The sequence below is a fragment of the Danio rerio genome, chromosome 4 (assembly GCF_049306965.1).
Source record: "Danio rerio strain Tuebingen ecotype United States chromosome 4, GRCz12tu, whole genome shotgun sequence".
In the NCBI taxonomy this organism is placed as follows: Eukaryota; Metazoa; Chordata; class Actinopteri; order Cypriniformes; family Danionidae; genus Danio; species Danio rerio.
The window spans coordinates 33,825,879-33,838,262 of record NC_133179.1 but is presented as its reverse complement, the minus strand read 5'-3'; the positions used below and the strand labels follow the sequence as shown (position 1 = coordinate 33,838,262).

The 12,384-nt window shown below is 38.6% G+C and overlaps 2 protein-coding genes and 3 non-coding genes across 5 annotated transcripts in view; 2 read left to right on the top strand and 3 right to left on the bottom strand.

Moving 5' to 3' along the window:
- Window positions 1-12,384, bottom strand: part of LOC137491238 (uncharacterized) — a 1,025,816-nt gene that overhangs the window by 996,413 nt on the left and 17,019 nt on the right. The window lies entirely within an intron of this gene.
- LOC101886704 (uncharacterized) overlaps window positions 1-12,384 on the bottom strand; it is an 847,011-nt gene that overhangs the window by 817,608 nt on the left and 17,019 nt on the right. The window lies entirely within an intron of this gene.
- Window positions 402-474, top strand: trnav-aac (transfer RNA valine (anticodon AAC)). The gene has a single exon. It is a non-coding gene; the product is annotated as a tRNA-Val (tRNA).
- Window positions 579-651, top strand: trnav-uac (transfer RNA valine (anticodon UAC)). Its single transcript has one exon. It is a non-coding gene; the product is annotated as a tRNA-Val (tRNA).
- trnat-cgu (transfer RNA threonine (anticodon CGU)) lies at window positions 11,004-11,077 on the bottom strand. The gene has a single exon. It is a non-coding gene; the product is annotated as a tRNA-Thr (tRNA).

The window sequence follows — 12,384 nt, the reverse complement described above, 5'->3', positions numbered from 1 at the left end:
AAGAAGATTGTATCCTGGCACAAACATAGAAGATGGAACAAGGTTTGTAAAAAACTGATTTCCGGAAGAGATGGTCTCCTGACCATACAGTACCAAAATCGAGACGGCGGAAGGGCCACAGCACTTTAGAGTCATGCACACCAATCAGGTAAAAACCTGTCGACTATGCATGAGCTCAGAAAATGTGATGAAGGAACCCCCAGAATTCAGGTGCTTCAAATGTGACGAAAGGGGACATTTCGCAAGGACCTGTACAGCTGTGTCGGGCCCGGATTGTAAATTGGCCCTAATACCTGCAGGGAGCTTGTCACGCTGAGTTGGCTTTGTCTGCTCGATTGACCAGCGCGTACGCCTTGTTTTATCCTTGCATGCCTAACTTCGCTGGTGGAAGCTCTTGTGGGGTTTCTGTAGTGTAGTGGTTATCACGTTCGCCTAACACGCGAAAGGTCCTCGGTTCGAAACCGAGCAGAAACAGTGCTCTTCTTTTGGCGAGAAAATAATAGCATCCACTGCCGCACCAGCAATGATCGTCGACAGGCACCCAATCAAAAAGGGTTATCTGCTTGATTTGCCTGAAGGTTTCCGTAGTGTAGTGGTTATCACGTTCGCCTTACACGCGAAAGGTCCCCAGTTCGAAACTGGGCGGAAACAACCTCTGGCTTTTATGACAATTGTCAAATCAGGCTTCTGTTGAGTCACTGAAAACATTCTTTCTGCACAGCGGTGTGAGGCTAGAAGTTTGAATTCAGCACAGTGTTTACCGCCCCTCGCGGTGTCGCAAACTTGCGTAGAATCTGATTTCTTTTAGCTTTGTGTTGTGCATGAGCAGGTGGCCAGTGCGTTTGCTGGCCCTTCACGGTGCAGACCGTACAAGACAGCTCTTTTAAAAAAGACTATAAATACTTGAAGCAGCACTGGCCTATTGGTTTCCGTAGTGTAGTGTTTATCATGTTTGCATTACACGCTAAAGGTCTCCTGTTCGAAACTGGGCGGAAGCATACAATTAGCGGACACTTTTGTCCAAAGCGACATACAATAGTGGAGGTATTCAACAAGACGAGGCAATGCATATGAAAAAGGGCTATTTATTCCAAGTAATTTGTTTGTGCTCAGAGAATTTAGTGCTGGAGTAGGAGTTTCGTTTTCTTTAGAGAGAGGGATATTCACCGGGGTTCGGGTGTACTCTGAAGAGATGGGTGTTAGCTGGCGTTTGAAGGACACCAGTGTATCCGTAATCCGAGTGGGAATGGGAAGGTGATTCCACCAGCGTAGAACATTGAATGAAAACATTGTGGAAAGTGACTTTCCGTCTCTCTGCGCTGGCACCACAAGACAGTGCTCTCACCCTAACCGGAGGCTCCTGTGTTTATCACGATGGCTTTACAAGCGGAGGGTCTCCTGTTAGAAACTGGGCGGAAACATTCAGATTTGCTTTTACGCACATTCTCAATTGGCTCTCTGCTCACTGGATAATCCACGATACAAGGGCATGGATCTGTCAAATGTCATGACTTGACGTTGTACGAGGATTTGACGAAAAAAATGCCCTGCAAACCTTAAAAAGCAATGCCATCCCAGGACAACTCTTTTGATCCCCTTTCAGTGCACTTACATTAAAGCCCGCGTGATGCGGCACTTTGTCAGTGTTACTGTATCATTCGGACATGGGGGCAGAGAGTTAAAGACTTCAGCCTGAGCGCACTGCCCAGGCTTGGTTTGTCAGAAGTGGGATTCGAACCCACACCTCCAGGGGAGACTGCGACCTGAACGCCAGCTGCCGAAGGATAGTCCGACAATATTTCACAAATGTTGAAGATGAGAGCCAATCGGAGCGATTCGCTCCAACATTGTAGCCAATCACGTTGCAGCGCTTCAACATTTGCAGCCAATCGCGGACCGGAATTCTCAACATTTTCAACATTTGACCAATCAGAGTCGAGACAATGTTGAAGCCGGGGGGGAGGAACCGTTTCAAGAATCACCGCTAGGTGTGCAGTCAAACAGGTTAGTCAGATGTCAATCAATTTTCCGAACTGAGCCGAAGGTACACGAAGGAATGACGCGGTCCTCTGGAGGCGGGTCAGAGGTCAAAAAAGTTCATTGACCATCAGTGATATTCAACGAACACCATCATTCGACACAGCATCGTTTTGCTTACAGTAAAGGATTTTTTCCGATAGTGATTTCTTAAAAAAGGTAGGAAAAACTACACAATTGCACGAATTAATGTTTTAGTGTGTTGTATTTCAAATTTGGATACTTTAATTCAAAACCGTTTAATTTATAGGAGAAAAATGTCTGGAAAATCTCATGAAGCCATGTCAGACGCTGACTGAATTTCACGTCTGAAAAAGTTTGCCAGCACAGGAGTTTGGCCATCAAATGAGGGAAACAGGCCAGCTCCTCGACAAAAAAAGTGGCATGAGATTTATCAAAGGGTGTGTATTTCGTTTACATGATATAACGTTTGCTGAAATTTGCTTAACAGAGTAACGTTAACTTGTTAGGCTTCAGTACATTCAGTACAGTATCTGTGTAAAACATGTCATACTAGTTTTTAAATATTAAAGTGTTTTAAATTGCATGTATTTTGAGATTTATGTCGAATAATTTAGTAAGTTTGACCGTTTATGAGAGAGATCTGAAAAGGTGGGGGAAGGGATTATGAGTACAGTATACAGCATGTGGTTTTAAGGCCTGAAATGTTCCTGTCCAGTTCCTTTTATTCTTCTTTTCGTTTTTGGAGATACAAACTGTACGTTTACATATTAGACAAATATTAAACACATTCTAGAAACAGTGGTAAATTAATTTACAGAGCTATTGTGTGCTTCATTAAGGGAGTCATTGAGTAAAAATTCTTATTTAGTTATAAAAGTTTTTTGTATTGTATAAAATTATTTAATATATCTTTCATGATTTTTTCAGATTGAGAAATGCCCATTGCAATCTCGTGGGCAGAGGACTTTGCTTGGAGGTGTGCTGAAATGCACATGTGGTTTTCACACTCAAAAGGTACATTTTTGAGTCAATATGTGTTTATTTTTATTTACTAGAATGCCTTTCCTTTTTCATGATTATATGTATTTTTGTGATTTATTTTCAGCAGAGTACTGCTTCTGCTGCTCCAGCACAAACGGTGCAACAACCTGCCCCTACTGTACCTGCTCAGGAGGTGATGGAGACGAGACAACTTGAGGCCCAGCCCCAGCCCCCGTCTACTCCATCAGTGGCATCAAAGATTTCACCGCAATTGTCAATGGTACATTTTTTAAAAAATCAAAAGAAATGACAATTTCAGTGTTTCAAGTGTTCAAGGTGTTCAAAGTTCAGTTCAAAATTCAAACATAGGAGAGAAAAGAACAAAAAGCAATAAAAAAAGTTGAGGTGTTGCTAGAGACATGCTTCTTTTCACACCTCTTGCACAGTGGGGGGTAGCAGACACTTGCTGATTGGTCGGTTTGAGTTCCTGTGATTGGATTAAATTACATGGTCAGGTCATGGTCAGGGTCACAGTTTTTAAAGCTACATTTTAACCTCTTGTCTTCAGATAATGATACATAATAAACACTAATAGTAAATACTTTGTTTTGATTTTAAGTGTAAGCTAAAATTTGTACTTTTTCTAAACAACGAGTCTGAGGTATTATCTTGAAAAAGTACTTATTTAAAAATATATATATATATTTTTTTGCTACCACAGGTATGATAATATTTTTTCTTCTGGGAAAAAATCTTATTTGTTTTATTTCGAATACATTTTTCAAGGTCAATATTATGAGCCTCTTTAAGCTTTTTTTTTTTTTTTTGGCATAGTCTACAAAACAAACCATCGTTATACAATAACTTGCCTAATTACCCTAACCTGCCTATTTAACCTAATTTACCTAGTTAAACCTTCAAATGTCACTTTAAGTGGTATAGAAGTGTCTTGAAGAATATCTAGTCAAATATTATTTACTGTCATCAGGGCAAAGATAAAATAAAACAGTTCTTAGGAATGAGTTATTAAAACTTTGATGTTTAAAAAAATGTGCTGAACAAATCTTCTCTCCATTAAACAGAAATTGGTGGAAAAAAATTAAAAAGCGGGCTAATAAATCAGACTTCAACTGTATATAACACATAGTGTGATGTTGTAATATACAATGTATGTTTTTGTTGAAATGCATGATGTAATAATAGTACAATAATACTGTATATAACATAATGCAATACTTTATTCCTTTGGTAGTAAAAAAAATATTTGTTTGCATATTGCTCCTTGATCCAGAAAACTATAATTTTAATCAAAGCCTAATGTTTCACATTTATTTGCAATGAACCAGTTGTCTAATTAAATCTATTCTAACTTATATCTTATTTCTACCTGTAAAAGTAGCAGAGGGTGGTAGTAAAAAACAGCTTGAACTCGAAACACTGTAGAGAAATCAAACTGATTGTACAACTGACATATAGAAAGATAGTTTCTAATTGCTTGAAATTTAATGTGATATACACTAATGTTCAAAAAATTATTATTGTTAAAATATAAAAGCTTAATATTACTCATATTTTGCAAGAATTCTATTGTGTTTGATTTGCTCATAAATTAAGTAGATTTTATTTAATTTGAATTGTTTGAATAAATTATTCTTTATTTATTTAATTTGCCTATATTATTATTTCACATTATTCCAGTTTTTACTAAATATTTGATCAAATAAATGTAGCCTTGATAAACATAATTAAAACATAAAAAAAATACATTGAGCAGATAGCAAACCTTTGAACAGTAGTGTACATTTTGCCATTGTGAACACAGTGTTTTTAATGAAATGCTTTTTGTCTTGCCCTTTTTGAGTTCACCAAACCAAGATTTTCCGGATCCCACATTGCTGCAGCAAAGCCAAATCTTAGTGTGGCTAGAAGACCATCACAGGTTGATGTCCAGCCCAGTTCAGCAGTGTGTAGTGCTTCTACACCAAGCACGGCTGTAAGTATTGTCATAATCCACATAGCTTTCTTAGAGAATTAGGTATAAGCATTTTTTTTATACGTAAATTCGTATTTTTGTTAAGTACAGTCACATTAAATCTCAATAAAACATCTCTGTAGTATTCTTTTAGTGCATAAAAACATATATATTAAAAATAAGCACCATTCTTTAAACTTTTTGTTCTGCATAGAAGCGCTGTGACAAAATTTTACAGTTTAGCAGCAATCATTCATTTCCAATGTATTTTATACATTAATGTTCAAATAAAGTAATGGTTGCAAAAAATTCTGATTAGTTAATGTTACTTATAGATATATATTTACAAAATGCACTTTGTTATACTGCTTGTTTGTACAGACTCGGGACCTTCAAGTTTCTGCCCCCGTCCTCACATCCACTGCGGCAGTGACCAGTTCCACAGAGCCGTCCAGCATTGTCTCAGTAAGTAATTTCAAATTTTCTGTCCAAAAAAAGGTAATTTGGTTTGCATATTTGCTGCCCCAGCTGAATTCACACAAAGTGGTTTTAAGACCAGCCAATTAAATTGACTTGATGTTAATTAACTAAGCTTGATATATGTATAAATGTTAACAAAATAAAGAGAGGAAAAAATAAAGCAAAGAATCACAAAAATTACGCCTTCTGTTGTTGATATTTTATGTTCACAGTAGTAAAAGAAAAGAAAATGGATGTAAAAGAAGTAGAAAGGAAAAAGAGAAATAACTATATTGGAAAATACTTTTGCTTCTTTAAAGAAAATGTTTATTGGTGAAATTCTATTAATGATTTTTGGAATTGAAATACATAATAAGGTATTTAAAAACAATCACTTAAAATCAAAGGTATTTAGATTATAATCATGATAACATCATGTGAGGGTACTCACTCAAATATGTAAGGTGCATTTACATTACCAGACTAAAGGTTTTATCTATAAGTGAGTAATTGAACACCTTTATTCCTCGTGCTGTTTTAACCTATCATCACAGATATATGAAAATACTTTACAAATTATTTATATATATTAGATTAGATTCAACTTTATTGTCATTACACATGTACAAGTACAATGCAACAAAATGCAGTTTAGGTCTAACCAGCAGTGCAATAGCAGCAAGTGCAGGATACAGGAATAAGTTATAAAGTGCAGTTATAGAAAAACTATAGTGATATTTACAGATGGATGTACTATGAACATTATATACAGGTTGGATTAGCTATTAACAGATATACAATATATGAATATATGTGCAGGTTGCTATTAATAATCAGTAGTGTGCAGATACATAAGCATGATTACAAGTGTATATGTTACAATATATGAATATATGTACAGGTTGCTACTAATAATAAATAGTGTGCAGATAAGCATGATTAAAGATTCAGTGAGGGGCAGAGTTCAAGAGGTAGACAGCTCTGGGGAAAAAGCTGTTCCTCAGTCTGCTGGTTTTTGTCTGGGGGAGCCGGAAGCGCCTGCCGGAGGGCAGGAGAGAAAACAGTCTGTGAGCGGGGTGAGAGGTGACCTTTAGAATACTGCATGCTCGGCGCAGACAGTGTTTCCTTTGGATGTCCTCTACGGCTGGCAGTGTGGTCCCTGTGATGCATTGGGCAGTTTTCACCACCCGCTGAAGTGCCTTTCGCTCAGCAACAGAGCAGCTTCCATACCAGACTGAGACGCAGTTGGTCAGGATGCTTTCTATTGTGCAGTGGTAGAAGTTTACCAAGACGGCTGATGAAAGCTGGTTCTTCTTCTGGTTCATGAAGAATAGGCGCTGGTGAGCCTTCTTGATCAGGCTGGAGGTGTTGGTGGTCCAGAAAAGGTCCTTTGAGATGTGGGTCCCCAAAAACTTGAAAGATTAGACAGGCTCAACGGCCATCCCATTGATGTGTATGGGATCATGTGAGCCTGTTCGTCCCTTTCTGAAGTCCACAATAAGCTCCTTGGTCTTGTTGGTGTTAAAGAGCAGATTATTGTCGGAGCACCAAGTGGCCAGATGCTGTATCTCCTCCCTGTAGAACGTCTCATCATTGTTGCTGATTAGACCAATCACTGTGGTGTCATCTGCAAATTTGATGATGGTGTTGGATCTGTTCACAGCCCTGCAGTCGATGGTAAAAAGGGAGTAGAGGAAGGGGCTCAGCAGCCCTGTGGTACACCAGTGTTGAGTGTGACGCTGGTGGAGCAAATGTGGCCTGATCTAACATTTTGAGGTCTGTTAGTCAGAAAGTCCATAATCCAGTTGCAGAGTGATGTGTCGATATCGAGGTCTTTTAGTTTGATCAGTAACTTGGAGGGTATGACAGTGTTGAATGCTGAGCTGAAGTCCACAAACAGCATTCGTGCATAAGTGTTTTAATTGTCCAGGTGTGTGAGTACAGAGTGCAGTGCTATAGAGACTGCATCCTCTGTGCTCCTGTTGTCACGGTAAGTAAACTGATGTGAGTCCAGTGTGGATGGCAGAGAGTCTTTTAGAAGTGCCAGGACCAACCGCTCAAAGCACTTCATGATGATGGGTGTGAGTACTACAGGGCGGTAGTCATTCAGGCATGTTGGGCTGGGGTGTTTGGGCACTGGCACAATAGAGGTGGCTTTAAAGCATGTTGGCACAGCTGCTAGGTTAAGTGACAGGTTGAAAATGTCTGTGAATACCCCAGCGAGCTGTTCTGCACATGCTTTGAAGACTTGCCCAGGAATACTGTCTGGTCCAGCAGGCTTACGCACATTGATCCGACTCAGTGCGGTGTGTACTTCTGAGGAGGTGAGTGTGATAGGTGAGTGGTCGGTGGAGGAAGTGATCCTAGTGTAGGGTTCTTTATTGTCTCTATCAAAGCGGGCATAAAAGTCATTTCCCAATTGGAATACATAGTACTAGTCAAAACTGAACAGTTGATATCTCAATGACAGATCCTATAGAAATCAATGGAAAAAATGTAAATTTGTTACTCGTAACAACATAATAATTACTAGTAACTATTAAAATTAGTACTAGTATCTAATAACTCAACTATTTAGTCTCCACTTCACTTCCTAATCTGCAATTGCCTCTCTGAATATCACACTAACTGTACCCAAAAAATATATATATATATACTAATACTACTAATACTTTCCTTCTTAGACTTTACAGACCTGAAACTTGCCTATAGCACTTATTCATTGTTGCTCTTATAGTTGTGTAAATTGCTTCCTTGTCCTCATTTGTAAGTCGCTTTGGATAAAAGTGTCTGCTAAATGACTAAATGTAAATGTAATAAATAAAAACTATATATTTAATAAGTACTATCTAATGAATAAGTAGTAGTATCTAATAAAATAAACCAGTGTCTAATGAGTAAGCACTAGTATATTTTGAAAACTCTAGTATTTAATTAATAGCACAAGTATTTAATTTAAAAGATATCTGAAAAATAAGCACAAGTAACATGAAAAAAGACATTAGTATGGCAGGGCTCGAAATTGTCGCATATGTGCCCGAAATTTTATCTATGCAACCTCAAAATATATTTGTGAGCATTTGTGCGAGTGCATGAATGTGTTGTGTGCGACCAGTTTTTACTGTGCAAAATGTTCACCACATGCGCAGATTCGGGAGACATTCATGCTTAATGCATCTCTGCACTTGAAACGGGAAACGCAGCGCTCAGGAATGGTTTAAAACAGTTGTCATGTCAGCTTGCTGCAGTAAACAAAGCCAAGGCCGTAATGCTTGCCCCACCGTCGCGCTGTTCTTATTGGCCCACTGCTCTAGCACTGAAATATCAGCTGTCAATCACTCAGTCAATGCCTTCTGGCTTGGGATGACAGGAAGAGCTACTACCGCGAAACCATGGCATCTAAAGTTACAAATGATGACACATCTTACTAGTGACCATGTGCTGAATGTTAATCCACCATCTACACTTTTCGATGAGTGAATAAAAGACTTCAATTGGCTTCAAGTCCCGCTGTAGAATGGTGTTTTCAGGTAACTGTTTGCCACATCTAGCATGAGAACTTCTGTTTAATCCTTCATTTAATTGCCAGATGCTGTCCGCCGTGCAAGTGGCAGCTATATGTCTATGTAATTTAACACCACGTACACCATCGCAAACGGGCTTACACTGAGTAAACTAATATCGCTACTCATGAAAAGACCGGTATTGCTATTAACATGATGTATGCATATAATAAGGTGCAGTACATGTCAAAAGCATCAGTGCAGTATCAGACAGCACCCGTGAGAACAGCACAGTTATATCATTAACAGAGTTATTCATGTCAAGCAGTGCGTGCAGGGCCGGTGGGTGCTCTGTGTATCTTTTGGACACTCAGTTATGTTATAAAAATGTATTTTCTTGAGATAATGGGACGAGACATATTTTCCTCACGCTTGCATTTATACTGTTGATTTCAAATGCAATTAATATGTTTGTATAAAACTTGTAGTAATGATGCTTATAATTGGTGGGTGCGACTACATTTTGGCTGACGCGCCAAAATTTTTAAAGTTAGGAGCACCGGTGCTACCAAGCAAAAAGGTTAATTTCGAGCCCTGCTAATGGGTGATGCGGAGGCATAGTTGGGTTGCACCTTATCTCACAGCAAGAAGTACAGGTGAATTGAGTATGATAAAATTGACTGTAGTGTATGAGTCTCTGAATAAGTGTGTATGCTTCCCAGAGATGGGTTGTGGTTGGAAGGGCATCTGCTGTGTAAAACATACGCTGGATAAGTTGGCGGTTCATTCCACTGTGGCAACCCCAGATTACATTTTTTTTTATTTGTTTTGCCACAAATTTCAGAACCCTGTTATCAATTTTCAAAACTCGAAACATTCACTACTTTAAACACAGACTCTCCAGTGTTCAATACTCTGCATGCTGCATTCATTTCCTTTGAGAAGTCTTGCATTTGATGGATCATTGGTTCCAGGCCCGGATTGGCTAATCGGGAGGACCGGGAGAATTCCCGGTGGGCCGGTCCGTTTTTTGGCCGCGAGGGCCGGTGTCCCTAGCTGCAGAATCTGTTGCTCTCAGCAGTCACACTTTTTTAATTTATTTATTTACTTGACCACAGCCTTGACGCCGCGGACCCGGGTTCGATCCTCGTTAGAGTAACTTATTATTTTCATTTTTATTGTTAAGACATATAATACTGTTAGGGTTGTTGAACATTTGAAGTTCTAAAGCAGCTGTTTTCTCAAAAAGAGTTGTGATAGTGTCATTAGAAACTGATTTGGAAATGACCTTATTTTAATATAGTCAGTCGTGAACTGAGGTGGGCCGGTCTGAGGCTTGAAACTCCAGGGCTGAAAAGGAGTCCCACTCCGGCCCTGATTGGTTCACATAATCCTGTTATCATACAAATACCACAGGAACAAACTTTAGATCACCAGCACACAAGATGCACATCGTTACAATAAACAATCTTTTACAGTCATTAAATATTGTTGTTTAAAATATATGATACAGGTTTCATAATGGTTTATACATGAGTGTAGAGGGAACAGTACAGATAGTGGATACACTAAACTAAGTTTATTCCAACGCAATCTCATGGCAATTCGTAACTTTTTGATTTAGTGGCTAATTCTCATTCCATCATAATGTAGGTTTACTGTCATTTTTTCTCACTGCAATTCCCCATATAGAAAGCTGATATATGGCATGATATATGGCAACATATGGAAATTACAACTGGTCTCGACATACTGTATTTAAAATCTCATAATAGTCAATAATTTGTCAAAATCCCTGTTTACATTTTTTTCATCCATATCACGTGTGTGTGTGTTTGTGTGTGTGCATAAAGAGGCTCTTGTACAACAAATCCAAAAGGCTTAAGCTCAACAATAGCTGATAGTCACTTTTGCTGGAACTTGATTCCAGGGTCTCCTGTTTACTAGACAGGCACTTTGACCAACTAAGCTACAGCGCCAAACGACCTTGACAGGGGCTAATTTTTTAATCGAAAAAAGAAAAAATAACTAACAACTGTAGTGCTGCATGCACTCTTAACAAAAAGCCACCCTGGCACCTGTACATTAGGCACTGCTGGGATTTGAACCCAGGATCTCCTGTTTACGAGACAGGTGCTTTGACCAACTAAGCCACAGCGCCAACGCTGAAAAGAAGGCAGGACGTTTTTGCACACAAAGACTAAAAAAAAGCCAGCGAGTCTAAAAATGGCAAGCAAAGAGGTTGTTTAACTCTATTTGTCGCACTATTCATTACGCCTCAAAGCTATACAATTTCAAAATCTACTATGCTTTCTACTCAGTTATTTTGCACATGCATAAAGAGGCTCTTGTACGACAAATCCAAAAGGCTTGATCTCAACAATAGGTGGCAGTTACTTTTCCCCAAAACCACAGGTTGCCTTCGAGTCATTCCTCAAGCCCACTAGGCCATACACCGCTTTCTATTCTCCCTTATTTAAAACAGCTCAATTAAGTCATCGGCTTTATTGTAGAGTACCCCTAGTATCTGAGCCTGCACTGCACAATGAAAGAAAGAAGCAAAATGGGATGGACAGATGCCTAAAATGTTGGAAACGCACCACACCTTAAAGGCTGATTTATACTTCTGTTTACCTCATAGTTAAAGTTGTTGCACTTCCGCCGGTTCCTGCCTCAAAATGAGCGAGTTTGAGCCACTTGTACATCCCGGAAGTGTTCAGGAAAAGCCAAAAATTAACAAAGAAACTCGACACAGAAGAACATTTACACCTCACTGCCAACTAGCGTTTCGGATGTGTTAATGCAGACCAACAGAGACAGCGCGCAGAAGTATAAATGCACAGCTACGCGTTGAATATTTAGCAGACCAGAATATTTTTTCCACAACAATTTACAGTCACTTGTCCAACTGTCTTTGAATAAATCATAAGGTATGAACTCCTATTTTATAAACATACAAGGGCAATTATTGTCTATTTGCTCCGTGCGCTGCTCCAGATAGCCAAACAAGCTACATCATCCTTTACCTTAGGTTCTTCGCAACAAAATTAGTCCATTTTCAGCTTTTTCTGTTTTTGTGTGAATGAGTAATCCCTTGCTATGTCTTGTAAGTGCCAAATGCAACAAATTTGGGTCATGAAATTCCAAAATTCAAGAAAATACGATAACATATTTACAAAAGGACTTTTTTTTTTTACTAGTCATTTTTCAAAATCTTTTGTTAGACTTTGCACATTACTTTTCTAAAAAAATTTTTACACACACACACACACACACATATATATACATTATTTATTTTACATTTAAAGTGTGAAGGCCGTTTGGACATTGAAAAATAAAATGGAAAAAAGTCTTACTGTGCTATTTGCTTTTTTGATATATTGTTATGATTTTGATGTGGTTATGAAGAAGTAAAATTATGATTTTTGTGATAATAACCCTTGTAATATCTAGTTTTTCACTTTTGAC